At 60.7% G+C, this 13,481-nt stretch overlaps 2 non-coding genes across 2 annotated transcripts; both read left to right on the forward strand.

Moving 5' to 3' along the window:
* The first annotated feature begins 8,417 nt into the window (after window positions 1-8,417).
* LOC142795878 (small subunit ribosomal RNA) lies at window positions 8,418-10,233 on the forward strand. Its single transcript, XR_012893377.1, has one exon. It is a non-coding gene; the product is annotated as a small subunit ribosomal RNA (ribosomal RNA).
* Window positions 10,234-11,952: 1,719 nt separating this feature from the next.
* Window positions 11,953-12,105, forward strand: LOC142795876 (5.8S ribosomal RNA). Its single transcript, XR_012893375.1, has one exon. It is a non-coding gene; the product is annotated as a 5.8S ribosomal RNA (ribosomal RNA).
* Window positions 12,106-13,481: the final 1,376 nt, after the last annotated feature.

Consider the following 13,481-nt stretch of genomic DNA (forward strand, 5'->3'; position numbering starts at 1 on the left):
ACGCATGAAAGTGTACGCAGGTGTCCTAAGGCAGTTTTTTTTTTTTTTCCTCATTTTGATGTCGCCCCGGCTGACGTGGTTTTCGTTTTTCCGTGCCGCCCCGGCTGACGCGGTTTTCGTTTTTCCGTGCCGCCCCGGCTGACGCAGTTTTTGCGCCGCCCCGGCTGACGCGGTTTTCGCGCCGCCCCGGCTGACGCGGTTCCGACTTTGCACTTTTTGGCTCACCCCGGCTGGCGGCCCACTCACTCGATCGCCAGGTCTGTTTGCCCCGGTGGTTCCACCGCCAGGCTTAAGCGCGAACTTTTTTTGTTTGTTTTCTTTTGATTAAGCGCAAGCTTTTTTCTTTGTTTTCTTTTGATTAAGCGCGGGCTTTTTTCTTTGTTTTTTTTGCATTCGCCCCGGCAGACGCGGTTTTTGCGCCGCCCCGGCTGACGCGGTTTTTGCCGCCCCGGCTGACGCAGTTCGGACTTAGCACTTTTCGGCTGTGCCTGGCTGGCGGCCCACTCACTCGATCGCCATGTCTGTTTGCCACAGTTTTCCCGGTGGTGCCGCACCCGGGCTCGCCCCGGCTGACGCGGTTTCGTGCCGCCCCGGCAGACGCGGTTTTCGCGCCGCCCCGGCTGACGCGGTTTCGTGCCGCCCCGGCAGACGCGGTTTTTTGCCGCCCCGGCAGACGCGTTTTTTTTTTCTTTCGCCCCGGCTGACGCAGTTTTCGCGCCGCCCCGGCAGACGCGGTTTTCGCGCCGCCCCGGCAGACGCGGTTTTTTGCGCCGCCCCGGCTGACGCAGTTCGGACTTGGCACTTTTTGGCTGAGCCTGGCTGGCGGCCCACTCACTCGATCGCCATGTCTGTTTGCCACAGTTTTCCCGGTGGTGCCGCACCCGGGCTCGCCCCGGCTGACGCAGTTTTCGCGCCGCCCCGGCTGACGCGGTTTCGTGCCGCCCCGGCAGACGCGGTTTTTTGCGCCGCCCCGGCTGACGCGGTTTTTTGCCGCCCCGGCTGACGCAGTTCGGACTTGGCACTTTTCGGCTGTGCCTGGCTGGCGGCCCACTCACTCGATCGCCATGTCTGTTTGCCACAGTTTTCCCGGTGGTGCCGCACCCGGGCTCGCCCCGGCAGACGCGTTTTTTTTTTTTCTTTCGCCCCGGCTGACGCAGTTTTCGCGCCGCCCCGGCTGACGCGGTTTCGTGCCGCCCCGGCAGACGCGGTTTTTTGCGCCGCCCCGGCTGACGCGGTTTTTGCCGCCCCGGCTGACGCAGTTCGGACTTAGCACTTTTTGGCTGAGCCTGGCTGGTGGCCCACTCACTCGATCGCCATGTCTGTTAGCCACAGTTTTCCCGGTGGTGCCGCACCCGGGCTCGCCCCGGCTGACGCAGTTTTCGCGCCGCCCCGGCTGACGCGGTTTCGTGCCGCCCCGGCAGACGCGGTTTTCGCGCGCGCCCCGGCTGACGCGGTTTTTGCCGCCCCGGCTGACGCAGTTCGGACTTAGCACTTTTCGGCTGTGCCTGGCTGGCGGCCCACTCACTCGATCGCCATGTCTGTTTGCCACAGTTTTCCCGGTGGTGCCGCACCCGGGCTCGCCCCGGCTGACGCAGTTTTCGCGCCGCCCCGGCTGACGCGGTTTCGTGCCGCCCCGGCAGACGCGGTTTTCGCGCCGCCCCGGCTGACGCGGTTTCGTGCCGCCCCGGCAGACGCGGTTTTTTGCCGCCCCAGCTGACGCAGTTCGGACTTAGCACTTTTTGGCTGAGCCTTGCTGGCGGCCCACTCACTCGATCGCCATGTCTGTTTGCCACAGTTTTCCCGGTGGTGCCGCACCCGGGCTCGCCCCGGCAGACGCGTTTTTTTTTTTCTTTCGCCCCGGCTGACGCAGTTTTCGCGCCGCCCCGGCAGACGCGGTTTTCGCGCCGCCCCGGCAGACGCGGTTTTTTGCGCCGCCCCGGCTGACGCGGTTTTTTGCCGCCCCGGCTGACGCAGTTCGGACTTGGCACTTTTTGGCTGAGCCTGGCTGGCGGCCCACTCACTCGATCGCCATGTCTGTTTGCCACAGTTTTCCCGGTGGTGCCGCACCCGGGCTCGCCCCGGCTGACGCAGTTTTCGCGCCGCCCCGGCAGACGCGGTTTCGTGCCGCCCCGGCAGACGCGGTTTTTTGCGCCGCCCCGGCTGACGCGGTTTTTTGCCGCCCCGGCTGACACGGTTCGGACTTTGCACTTTTCGGCTGTGCCTGGCTGGCGGCCCACTCACTCGATCGCCATGTCTGTTTGCCACAGTTTTCCCGGTGGTGCCGCACCCGGGCTCGCCCCGGCAGACGCGTTTTTTTTTTTTTTTTCTTTCGCCCCGGCTGACGCAGTTTTCGCGCCGCCCCGGCTGACGCGGTTTCGTGCCGCCCCGGCAGACGCGGTTTTTTGCGCCGCCCCGGCTGACGTGGTTTTTGCCGCCCCGGCTGACGCAGTTCGGACTTTGCACTTTTTGGCTGAGCCTGGCTGGCGGCCCACTCACTCGATCGCCATGTCTGTTTGCCACAGTTTTCCCGGTGGTGCCGCACCCGGGCTCGCCCCGGCAGACGCGTTTTTTTTTTTTCCTTCGCCCCGGCAGACGTGGTTCCCCCCCCCCCCTCCGTCTTTCTTTTTGTTTTTTTTTTTCGCCGCGGCTGAAGTGGATTTTTCGGTGCCTCGACGCCCCGGTAGTCGCGGTTTTTCCGTTTCCGCACGGCCCCGGCTGACGCTGCTCGGTCACAGTCGCCTTTTGTGGTGATTGCAGACTTCTTGAGCGCGGGTGTTTTTTTTTTTTGTTGTTGTTGTTGTTTTATTACGCATTCGCTCCAGCAGACGCTGTTTAGACTTTTTGTTTCCTCTTTTATCCTGCGACGAGGTGACGAGGTTTATTCGGTGCCCCGCCGCCCCGGCTGAAGTGATTTTTCCTGTCCCGTGCCGCCCCGGCTGACGCGGTTGGGACTTCGCGTTTGTTCGGCCGCCACGGGTTTTGGCGCACTCGCTCGGTTGCTTGTTGTTGCCACTTGTTGCGAACCCAGGTTTCTTGAGCGAGCGCGGGCGTTTTTTCTTCCTTTCTTTCTTTGTTCTATGTGTTAGCGAATCGGCCTTTAATATCACACGAGGACTCACAACCAACAATTTTCAGTTTGAAGTGTAAAAAATCTGCAGGTGTTGACGTAACTGACTTGCCCCGTACCCTTGAGTACATCCATGAAGTTCTCGTAGTACTACTAAATCGCATTATTCCAAGTGGAGAAATTCCCATAAACTTGCAAACCTCTACACGAAAATCGGTGCGCGTGATAAAGTTGAAAATTATCGTCCGATATCAAATGTGCCTTCTATAACACAAATTCTAGGAAAAAAAAAAAAAAAAACACTTGTTCGCCGTTTTCTGCGCCGTGACTGGCAGCACTCCGGCGAAGCGAAACGGGGTCGATTCGAGCACGATATCGGCGTCTTTCGACGTGCTCGCCGGCGACCGTCGCACGAGTACGTCGCACGAGCGCGTCTGCCGGGGCGCCGTTTGCGAAGCCGACGCAAAAGTGGGAACCGCCGCTCGGATGATCGCCGCTTTCGGCAGAGTGAGTGTTGGCACTCCGGGGAAGCGAAACAGCGTGAATGCGCCCACGAAATCGGCGTATTTTGAAGTGCCCGCCGGCGACCGTCGCACGAGTACGGTAAACCGCGTCAGCCGGGGCGTAGTTCGGGACGCCGACGAAAAAGTGGGAAGCGCAACTCGGATCTTCGCCGTTTTTGCAGGAGTGAGTGGCGGCCCTCCTGCGAGACCAAGAAGCATCGATTCGTGCACGAATTCGGCGCCTTTCGACGTGATCGCCGGCGACCGTCGCTCGAGTAGGGCAAACCGCGTCTGCCGGGGCGGGCTTCGGGACGCCGATGCGAAAGTGGGAAACGCTGCTCGGATGTTCGCCGTTTTTGGCCGAGTGAGTGCTGGCACACGGGCGAAGCCAAACGGGGCCGATTACGGCACGATATCGGCGTCTTTCGACGTGCCCGCCGGCGACCGTCGCACGAGTACGGTAAACCGCGTCAGCCCGGGCGGAGTTCGGGACGCCGATGCGAAAGTGGAGAACGCCGCTCGGATCTTCGCCGTTTTTGGAGGAGTGAGTGGCGGCACTCCGGAGAAGCCAGGGAGCGCCAATTAGCGCACGATATCGGCGTCTTTCGACGCGCTCGCCGGCGACCGTCGCACGAGTAGGGCAAACCGCGTCTGCCGGGGCGGGGTTTACGACGCCGACGCAAAAGTGGGAACCGCCGCTCGGATGTTGGCCGTTTTTGGCAGAGTGAGTGCTGGCACTCCGGCGACGCGAAAGAGCGCGAATGCGCCCACGAAAGTGGCGTATTTGGACGTGCGTGACGGCGACCGCTGCAGGAGTACGAAAAACCACGTCAGCCGGGGCGAGCGACACACGGCGGTCTGGGTGCTTATCGCTGCTATTATAGGGGCACCCCGGCAGACGCAGAAAAAAAAAAAAAAATTTTCGACCTTCTTTTTTGCTGGTCGAGCTCGGGTAACCCAGGTCGCAATGGGAGCCGCGCACGAAAGCGGCGTCGCGAGACGCGTTCGCGGTCGCTAGTCGCACGAGCTCGGCAACCGCGTCAGCCGGCGCGGAGTTCGGGATGCCGACGGCTAAGTGGGTACCGCTGCTCGGATGTTCGCCGTTTTTGGCCGAGTGAGTGCTGGCACTCCGGTGAAGCCAAGGAGCGCCAATTCGTGCACGATATCGGCGTCTTTCGACGTGCCCGCCGGCCACCGCCGCACGAGTACGGCAAACCGCGTCTGCCGGGGCGGGGTTCGCGACGCGTACGCAATAGTGGGAACCGTCGCTCGGATGTTCGTCGTCTTTGGCCGAGCGAGTGCTGGCACTCCGGCGAAGCGAAACGGGGCCGATTCGGGCACGATATCGGCGTATTTCGACGTGCTCGCCGGCGACCGTCGCACGAGTACGGCAAAGCGCGTCTGCCGGGGCGAGGTTTGCGACGCCGACGAAAAAGTGGGAAGCGCCGCTCGGATCTTCGCCGTTTTTGCAGGAGTGAGTGGCGGCCCTCCTGCGAGACCAAGAAGCATCGACTCGCGCACGATATCGGTGTCTTTCGACGTGCCCGCCGGCCACCGCCGCACGAGTACGGCAAACCGCGTATGCCGGGGCGGGGTTGGCGACGCCGACGCAAAAGTGGGAACCGCCACTAGGATGTTCGCCGTTTTTGGCAGAGTGAGTGCTGGCACTCCGGCGAAGCGAAAGAGCGCGAATGCGCCCACGAAAGTGGCGTGTTTGGACGTGCTTGACGACGACCACCGCAGGAAAACGAAAAACCACGTCAGCCGGGGCGAGCGACCCATGGCGGTCTGGGTGCTTATCGCTGCTATTATAGGGGCACCCCGGCAGACGCAAAAAAAAAAAAAAAATTTTTTTCGACATTCTTTTTTGCTCGTCGACCTCGGGTGACCCAGGTCGCAGTGGGAGCCGCGCACGAAAGCGGCGTCGCGAGACGGCTTCGCGGTCGCTAGTCGCACGAGCTCGGCAACCGCGTCTGCCGGGGCGGAGTTCGGGACGCCGACGGCTAAGTGGGAACCGCCGCTCGGATGTTCGCCGTTTGTGGCCGAGTGAGTGCTGGCACTCCGGCGAAGCCAAACGGGGCCGATTCCGGCACGATATCGGCGTCTTTCTACGTGCTCGCCGGCGACCGTCGCACGAGTACGGCAAAGTGCGTCTGCCGGGGCGGGGTTTGCGACGCGTACGCAATAGTGAGAACCGTCGCTCGGATGTTCGTCGTCTTTCGCCGAGCCAGTGCTGGCAATCCGGCGAAGCCGAACGGAGCCGATTCGGGCACGATATCGGCGTCTTTCCACGTGCTCGCCGGCGACCGTCGCACGAGTACGGTAAACCGCGTCAGCCGGGGCGGAGTTCGGGACGCCGATGCGAAAGTGGGAAGCGCCGCTCGGATCTTCGCCGTTTTTGGAGGAGTCAGTGGCGGCACTCCGGTGAAGCCAAGGTGCGCCAATTCGCGCACGATATCGGCGTCTTTCGACGTGCCCGCCGGCCACCGTCGCACGAGTACGGCAAACCTCGTCTGCCGGGGCGGGGTTTGCGACGCCGACGCAAAAGTGGGAACCGCCGCTCGGATGTTCGCCGTTTTTGGCAGAGTGAGTGCTGGCACTCCGGCGAAGCGAAAGAGCGCGAATGCGCCCACGAAAGTGGCGTGTTTGGACGTGCTTGACGACGACCACCGCAGGAAAACGAAAAACCACGTCAGCCGGGGCGAGCGACCCATGGCGGTCTGGGTGCTTATCGCTGCTATTATAGGGGCACCCCGGCAGACGCAAAAAAAAAAAAAAATTTTTTTCGACATTCTTTTTTGCTCGTCGACCTCGGGTGACCCAGGTCGCAGTGGGAGCCGCGCACGAAAGCGGCGTCGCGAGACGGCTTCGCGGTCGCTAGTCGCACGAGCTCGGCAACCGCGTCTGCCGGGGCGGAGTTCGGGACGCCGACGGCTAAGTGGGAACCGCCGCTCGGATGTTCGCCGTTTGTGGCCGAGTGAGTGCTGGCACTCCGGCGAAGCCAAACGGGGCCGATTCCGGCACGATATCGGCGTCTTTCTACGTGCTCGCCGGCGACCGTCGCACGAGTACGGCAAAGTGCGTCTGCCGGGGCGGGGTTTGCGACGCGTACGCAATAGTGAGAACCGTCGCTCGGATGTTCGTCGTCTTTCGCCGAGCCAGTGCTGGCACTCCGGCGAAGCCGAACGGAGCCGATTCGGGCACGATATCGGCGTCTTTCCACGTGCTCGCCGGCGACCGTCGCACGAGTACGGTAAACCGCGTCAGCCGGGGCGGAGTTCGGGACGCCGATGCGAAAGTGGGAAGCGCCGCTCGGATCTTCGCCGTTTTTGGAGGAGTCAGTGGCGGCACTCCGGTGAAGCCAAGGTGCGCCAATTCGCGCACGATATCGGCGTCTTTCGACGTGCCCGCCGGCCACCGTCGCACGAGTACGGCAAACCTCGTCTGCCGGGGCGGGGTTTGCGACGCCGACGCAAAAGTGGGAACCGCCGCTCGGATGTTCGCCGTTTTTGGCAGAGTGAGTGCTGGCACTCCGGCGAAGCGAAAGAGCGTGAATGCGCCCACGAAAGTAGCGTATTTGGACGTGCTTGACGGCGACCGCCGCAGGAGTACGAAAAACCACGTCAGCCGGGGCGAGCGACCCACGGCGGTCTGGGTGCTTATCGCTGCTATTATAGGGGCACCCCGGCAGACGCAGAAAGAAAAAAAAAAATGGGGACATGGCGTGCGTCACCGTGCGGCTTCGCAGCGTTGCCGAAGTCGCCGAGCCCTTCGACTGAGCCGAACGGCGGACAGGGAACGTTGGTCGGCCGTTCTAACCTGTCGGTGCCACGCCGAGACGTCGTTAAGGAAAACCGCGTCGTGGGCCTCTACGACGCCGTCGAGTCGTTGTACGTTTGGTGTCCAGCGTGTCGGCGGCGAGTAGCGGACACGTCGTTCACGACTTCGGTCTTTCGCAGTCGACGCGAACTTGCGGAGAGTCGTGGTGCCTCACGTTTTCGGCAGAAACCGCGGCGGAATTTTCCCGTGCGTGCGCGCACGACCTCGGTGCTGTGCCGTCAGCGTAGTGTTGCACAAACTCGTGGCCTACCCAAGGTGCGGTACGTTTGCGGCCGTATCCTCGGTGGGAATTTCGTGAGTAGGGTCGCAAATTCTACGACCTCGGCGGGTTTGAGAGCGACGTAGACTTGTGGCACGCTCAACATGCCACACGTTTCGGGGCACACCCGCGGTGAAATTTTCTCGAGTACGCTCGTATTAGGGCCCAAGGAGGTCTGGGTACTTATCGCTGCTATTATGTGGGGGTTCTCGTGAGCGGCGTACGCGAAAGCGACCGGGTGTCTGATATGCGGCGGGCTTCGGCCTCGTCAAGCGTGTCCTCGGGTCTGCTCCAGGGGAATCCACGGCAGTCGTCTGCAGCCTCATCCGCTTGATGCGTTAGGGGCTGGTTGTCGGACGGTGCCGTTTTACCACGATATCGAGGTGTGTTCCGTGTCGTCCTCGGGCGATTCAGATGCGAAAGCGCCGAAGACGCGGGCGTGACCCGTCGTCTGGCGGCTTTGCAGTCTCGGCTCCGTTGCTAGTTCCGGCCGGTCCACCGACAGTGCAGCGGGCTTGGGCAACCCGCACGGCGCGACCGAGTCGATGCAACGAAAAAGAGCGAGCATGAACGTGCTTCTTGCCGCACGGCTCCCACTCGTCTTTCGGGAAGGTTGTGCCGTAGCGAGCTCGAACGCCGTCATCTCGGAGTGCAAAATAAGCGTGTTGGGGCGCCTGAAGGTGGCCTCCGCCGCACACAGACTGCGTCCGGCCCGCCGAGGGCGAGGACGGACGCGCAGTCGAACGATTACCTGGTTGATCCTGCCAGTAATCATATGCTTGTCTCAAAGATTAAGCCATGCATGTCTAAGTACATGCCGAAATAAGGCGAAACCGCGAATGGCTCATTAAATCAGTTATGGTTCCTTAGATCGTTTCTTCCTACTTGGATAACTGTGGCAATTCTAGAGCTAATACATGCAGTGAGCCTGGAGCCCTTTGGGTAACGGGTGCTTTTATTAGACCAAGATCGATCGGGTTTCGGCCCGTATTGTGTGGTGACTCTGGATAACTTTGTGCTGATCGCATGGCCACGAGCCGGCGACGTTTCTTTCAAGTGTCTGCCTTATCAACTTTCGATGGTAGGTTACTTGCTTACCATGGTTGTTACGGGTAACGGAGAATCAGGGTTCGATTCCGGAGAGGGAGCCTGAGAAACGGCTACCACATCCAAGGAAGGCAGCAGGCGCGCAAATTACCCACTCCCGGCACGGGGAGGTAGTGACGAAAAATAACAATACGGGACTCTTTTGAGGCCCCGTAATTGAAATGAGTACACTCTAAATCCTTTAACGAGGATCAATTGGAGGGCAAGTCTGGTGCCAGCAGCCGCGGTAATTCCAGCTCCAATAGCGTATACTAAAGCTGCTGCGGTTAAAAAGCTCGTAGTTGGATCTCAGTTCCAGACGAGTAGTGCATCTACCCGATGCGACGGCTCGGACTGAACATCATGCCGGTTCTTTCTTGGTGCACTTCATTGTGTGCCTCGAGATGGCCGGTGCTTTTACTTTGAAAAAATTAGAGTGCTCAACGCAGGCGAGTCGCCTGAATAAACTTGCATGGAATAATAGAACAAGACCTCGTTTCTGTTCTGTTGGTTTTTGGAATACGAGGTAATGATTAAGAGGGACGGACGGGGGCATTCGTATTGCGGCGCTAGAGGTGAAATTCTTGGACCGTCGCAAGACGAACTACTGCGAAAGCATTTGCCAAGAATGTTTTCATTGATCAAGAACGAAAGTCAGAGGTTCGAAGGCGATCAGATACCGCCCTAGTTCTGACCATAAACGATGCCAACCAGCGATCCGCCTGAGTTACTCAAATGACTCGGCGGGCAGCTTCCGGGAAACCAAAGTATTTGGGTTCCGGGGGAAGTATGGTTGCAAAGCTGAAACTTAAAGGAATTGACGGAAGGGCACCACCAGGAGTGGAGCCTGCGGCTTAATTTGACTCAACACGGGAAAACTTACCCGGCCCGGACACTGGGAGGATTGACAGATTGAGAGCTCTTTCTTGATTCGGTGGATGGTGGTGCATGGCCGTTCTTAGTTGGTGGAGCGATTTGTCTGGTTAATTCCGATAACGAACGAGACTCTAGCCTATTAAATAGGTGCGGGGTTCCCAGCACCTTACAACCTTCTTAGAGGGACAAGCGGCTCCTAGCCGCACGAAACAGAGCAATAACCAGGTCTGTGATGCCCTTAGATGTCCGGGGCCGCACGCGCGCTACACTGAAGGAAGCAGCGTGTCTTTATCCCTGTCTGAAAAGACTGGGTAACCCGTGGAACTTCTTTCGTGATTGGGATAGGGGCTTGCAATTGTTCCCCTTGAACGAGGAATTCCCAGTAAGCGCGAGTCATAAGCTCGCGTTGATTACGTCCCTGCCCTTTGTACACACCGCCCGTCGCTACTACCGATTGAATGATTTAGTGAGGTCTTCGGACCGATGTCCGGCGCGGCCTTTCGGTTGCGCCGGTCTGTTGGAAAGATGACCAAACTTGATCATTTAGAGGAAGTAAAAGTCGTAACAAGGTTTCCGTAGGTGAACCTGCGGAAGGATCATTAACGGATTGTGAAGGGTGAGCGCCTCAGCTGCGTCTGCGCCCGACACTTTCTGCCGCTGACCCCGTTTGGACGCGGGGTCGGCTTTTCCCCACGGGGCTGCCTGAATGTGGAGCGGCACCCCGTGACAAATTGTTGCGCCCAGCGGACGCCAACACCGCGACCTTGGACGGTCGGCCAGGTGGCGGACGCGGGTACAAACGGCGCAACGCACTCATAGGTCGGCTTTCGACCCGCCACTGCACCGTGGCTCGAAGCGCTCGAAATGCGCGACCCGACCGCTGCGGGACCGCCTAGTACTGTAAACAGGAGCGGCGGAGCGCGAACGGCGAGTCGTGGTTACGTCGGTAGAAGGCGAGGCTGCGCGTTCCCGAAACGCCAGCCGAGTGCCCTCCCGACCGTTCGAGCGTGCAAGAACGAGACCCGACAATCGCGCGGCGACTGCCAAGTACGAGAGGAACGGCACAAGCGTCGGCGGTCGGTCAAGGAACTGGCGATGTGACGGGTCCGCTGTGCACCAGTGCATACCGTCCCGCCGTCCGCGGCAAGCGCCTCCGCGTCCTCGGGTGACGGAGGCTGCCGGTCGGTTCTTGCAGGCGAGGGATCTCGCTGGCACCGGTTCGCGTTGACGCGCGGCCGGTCATGGCACGGCGATGCGACGGCCGAGGTGCGCAGTACTCGATGGAGGAACCGCACGCTCCGATGACCGTCCCGCCCTCCGCGGCGTATGCGTACCGACCGTAATGGTTGCAGCAGCGCCGGCCGGCTTTTGAATTCGCCACACGAAACACGGTGCGAGATCGCGGTTAGGGGAGCGTCGACGTTGCCAGGCGTTTTGCTTGCTGCCGAGGGAAAGGCGGCACGGCCACGTCGCGCTCGTCGCGATTAGCGGGTCTGCGCGCTTTGGGAAGGTGCCGCAACGACTTGCCGAAAGAGGAAGCACGGAAGAACGAGGGACTTGGACGTCCCGACAATTGAACGCACTTGCGGCCAGGCCCTTGCTGGCTTCGTTCTTCCGCCTCGAGTAGGCTCGTACGCGGCTCCGGCGCCGAAAGTGGTCCTTGGCACCGACTTCGGTGGACGTGGGAAGTGCCGCGCAAGTACGGCGCGCCTGGCTCCACCTGTTGGCTAAAGTAGGCAGCCGGATCGGCATTTTGGTGTGCGGTGGCAAACCGTGGATGCGAAAAAAGCTTGTGCGATTTCGTGGAACAAAAAGCGGGGGTCCCCCTTTTTATGCGGAGGAGACCGACCCGCCCGCCGTGGTGAACCGCGACGCCACGGTAAAAACGGGAGAGGCTTGTCGATGGGACCGTGCATCCCGCGCTCCACGGAGGCCGGGAGGCGGCCGCCCGAGGAAATGTGTAGCCGTCGAGGCCCGCATCTGCGTGCACTCTTATCCAAATGGGTGTACCGCAGGCATTTTCTGGTTAGGCGGGCCAATGAGAGCGAGCACACAACGATACCTACGGGTCCGGCTTGGAGAACCGGCTTCGACGCCTCCCGAGTATTTATAGAGGGGTGGACCACGAAAGCACTCGCAAGTAGCGGAAGCGAAACGCCGTCCGAAACACACCGTTTGCTCGATTTGCGGCAGCCGAAAAAGGCGCGGCAGAGTTTTGGAGTCCAAGCGTGCGCTGAAAAGCGCCCTTCTTGGCCACTGTTTGGCCGAGTGCCAGAAACGTTTGGTTTTGACTGTACGGAATTGAACAAACACTTTTTCACGACTCTAAGCGGTGGATCACTCGGTTCTCGGGTCGATGAAGAACGCAGCCAGCTGCGAGACTTGGTGTGAATTGCAGGACACACTGAGCACTGATTCTTTGAACGCACATTGCGGCCTTGGGTCTTCCCTTGGCTTCGTCTGTCTGAGGGTCGGATCACATATCAAGAGAGCCTTCGGCGCACAAGGGAACGTGAGCCGTCGACTCGTTTTGACCGCGTCGGCAACACGGACAGCACGCTGAACACCTCACAGCGAGCGCCAACAGCGGCCACTCAAGGGCGAGACGGTGGCGACCGTCGTGCCAGAGCCCAACCGAAACGGGGGCGACCGACTGCATTGAGGATGTGGCACCTCGTTGAGACCGCCGCAGGACTTCGAGTCGGAAGGAAGCCTGCAGGGAAAGTGCGGTCGAGGTTGCGTACTCCTCTCTGCGACCGGGCGCGCAAGAGCTGCGAGAGCCACGGACGCGCAACTTTAACGCACGGTAAACACGAGGAGCGAAAGCCGGCCAGCAAAGCTTCTCCAGCCGTGCGCAAAGTGCGCGAGATCGCAGCCTTGCGTTGCGCTTGTTGCCCTCGAAGTAAGCAGGGTGTCCCGTAGACCGGGCGCTCGAACACGCTGCGGGGCCGTGCCTCCTCCAGGCTTTGCCGCGCGAACAGGGAACGTTCGCGCGCAAAGCGCAGGGAGGTGAGGAGGCTGCGCCCGACGTTTGCGGTTCGCTGCGTACGCGGTTGATGCGGAGAGCACGGCGCGACGACTTGCCGCGAAGCGGAAAAAGTCTCCCGCACGAGTTGGCGAAACGTTGGCGAAGCTTAAGGCGTTCTCGTCGTAGTCCGCCGTCGGTCTAAGTGCTTCGCAGTTCCCGTCCCGTTCAAAAAACTGGGCCACTCCAGTTGGGGCGGGGGCGACGCTACACGAGACGATGCCTCTCGCCAGGCTGCGTGGCTGCCCTTGCGGCGGCGGCGACTGGCCTCGGCGGTGTTTGGGCTTTCGACACGGTCGTTTATCACGCAACTGCTCGGACGACGCACGCGCGCAGCGGAATGCCGCTTGCCAGCCTTGTGAAGATGTGACCCTGTACAGGGTTGCGGGCGCACTTGGTAGGGCGTCGTACTCGGTTCGCGATGGGTTTACGAACGTGTCCCGTCACTTCCACGTCACACCGGTTGTGCGCCGCACGCGTGCAGCGGGGAAGCCGATTGCCAGCCTTGTGAAGAAGTGGCCCTGTACAGGGTTGCGGGCGCACTTGGTAGGGCGAGCGCACGCGGTCGTGCAGGAAGTTGATGGAAGCGAATGTATCCGCTGTCGACCTCAGATCAGGCGAGACAACCCGCTGAATTTAAGCATATCACTAAGCGGAGGAAAAGAAACCAACAGGGATTCCCCGAGTAGCTGCGAGCGAAACGGGACCGAGCCCAGCACCGAATCCCCCGTCCTTGCAGGCGGTCGGGAAATGTGGTGTATGGGAGGCGACGTTCTCGGGTGTTTGCGACGGTGCAAGTCCCCCTGACAGGGGCTTGTCCCAGAG

The sequence above is a fragment of the Rhipicephalus microplus genome, unplaced genomic scaffold (assembly GCF_043290135.1).
Source record: "Rhipicephalus microplus isolate Deutch F79 unplaced genomic scaffold, USDA_Rmic scaffold_925, whole genome shotgun sequence".
NCBI lineage: Eukaryota > Metazoa > Arthropoda > Arachnida > Ixodida > Ixodidae > Rhipicephalus > Rhipicephalus microplus.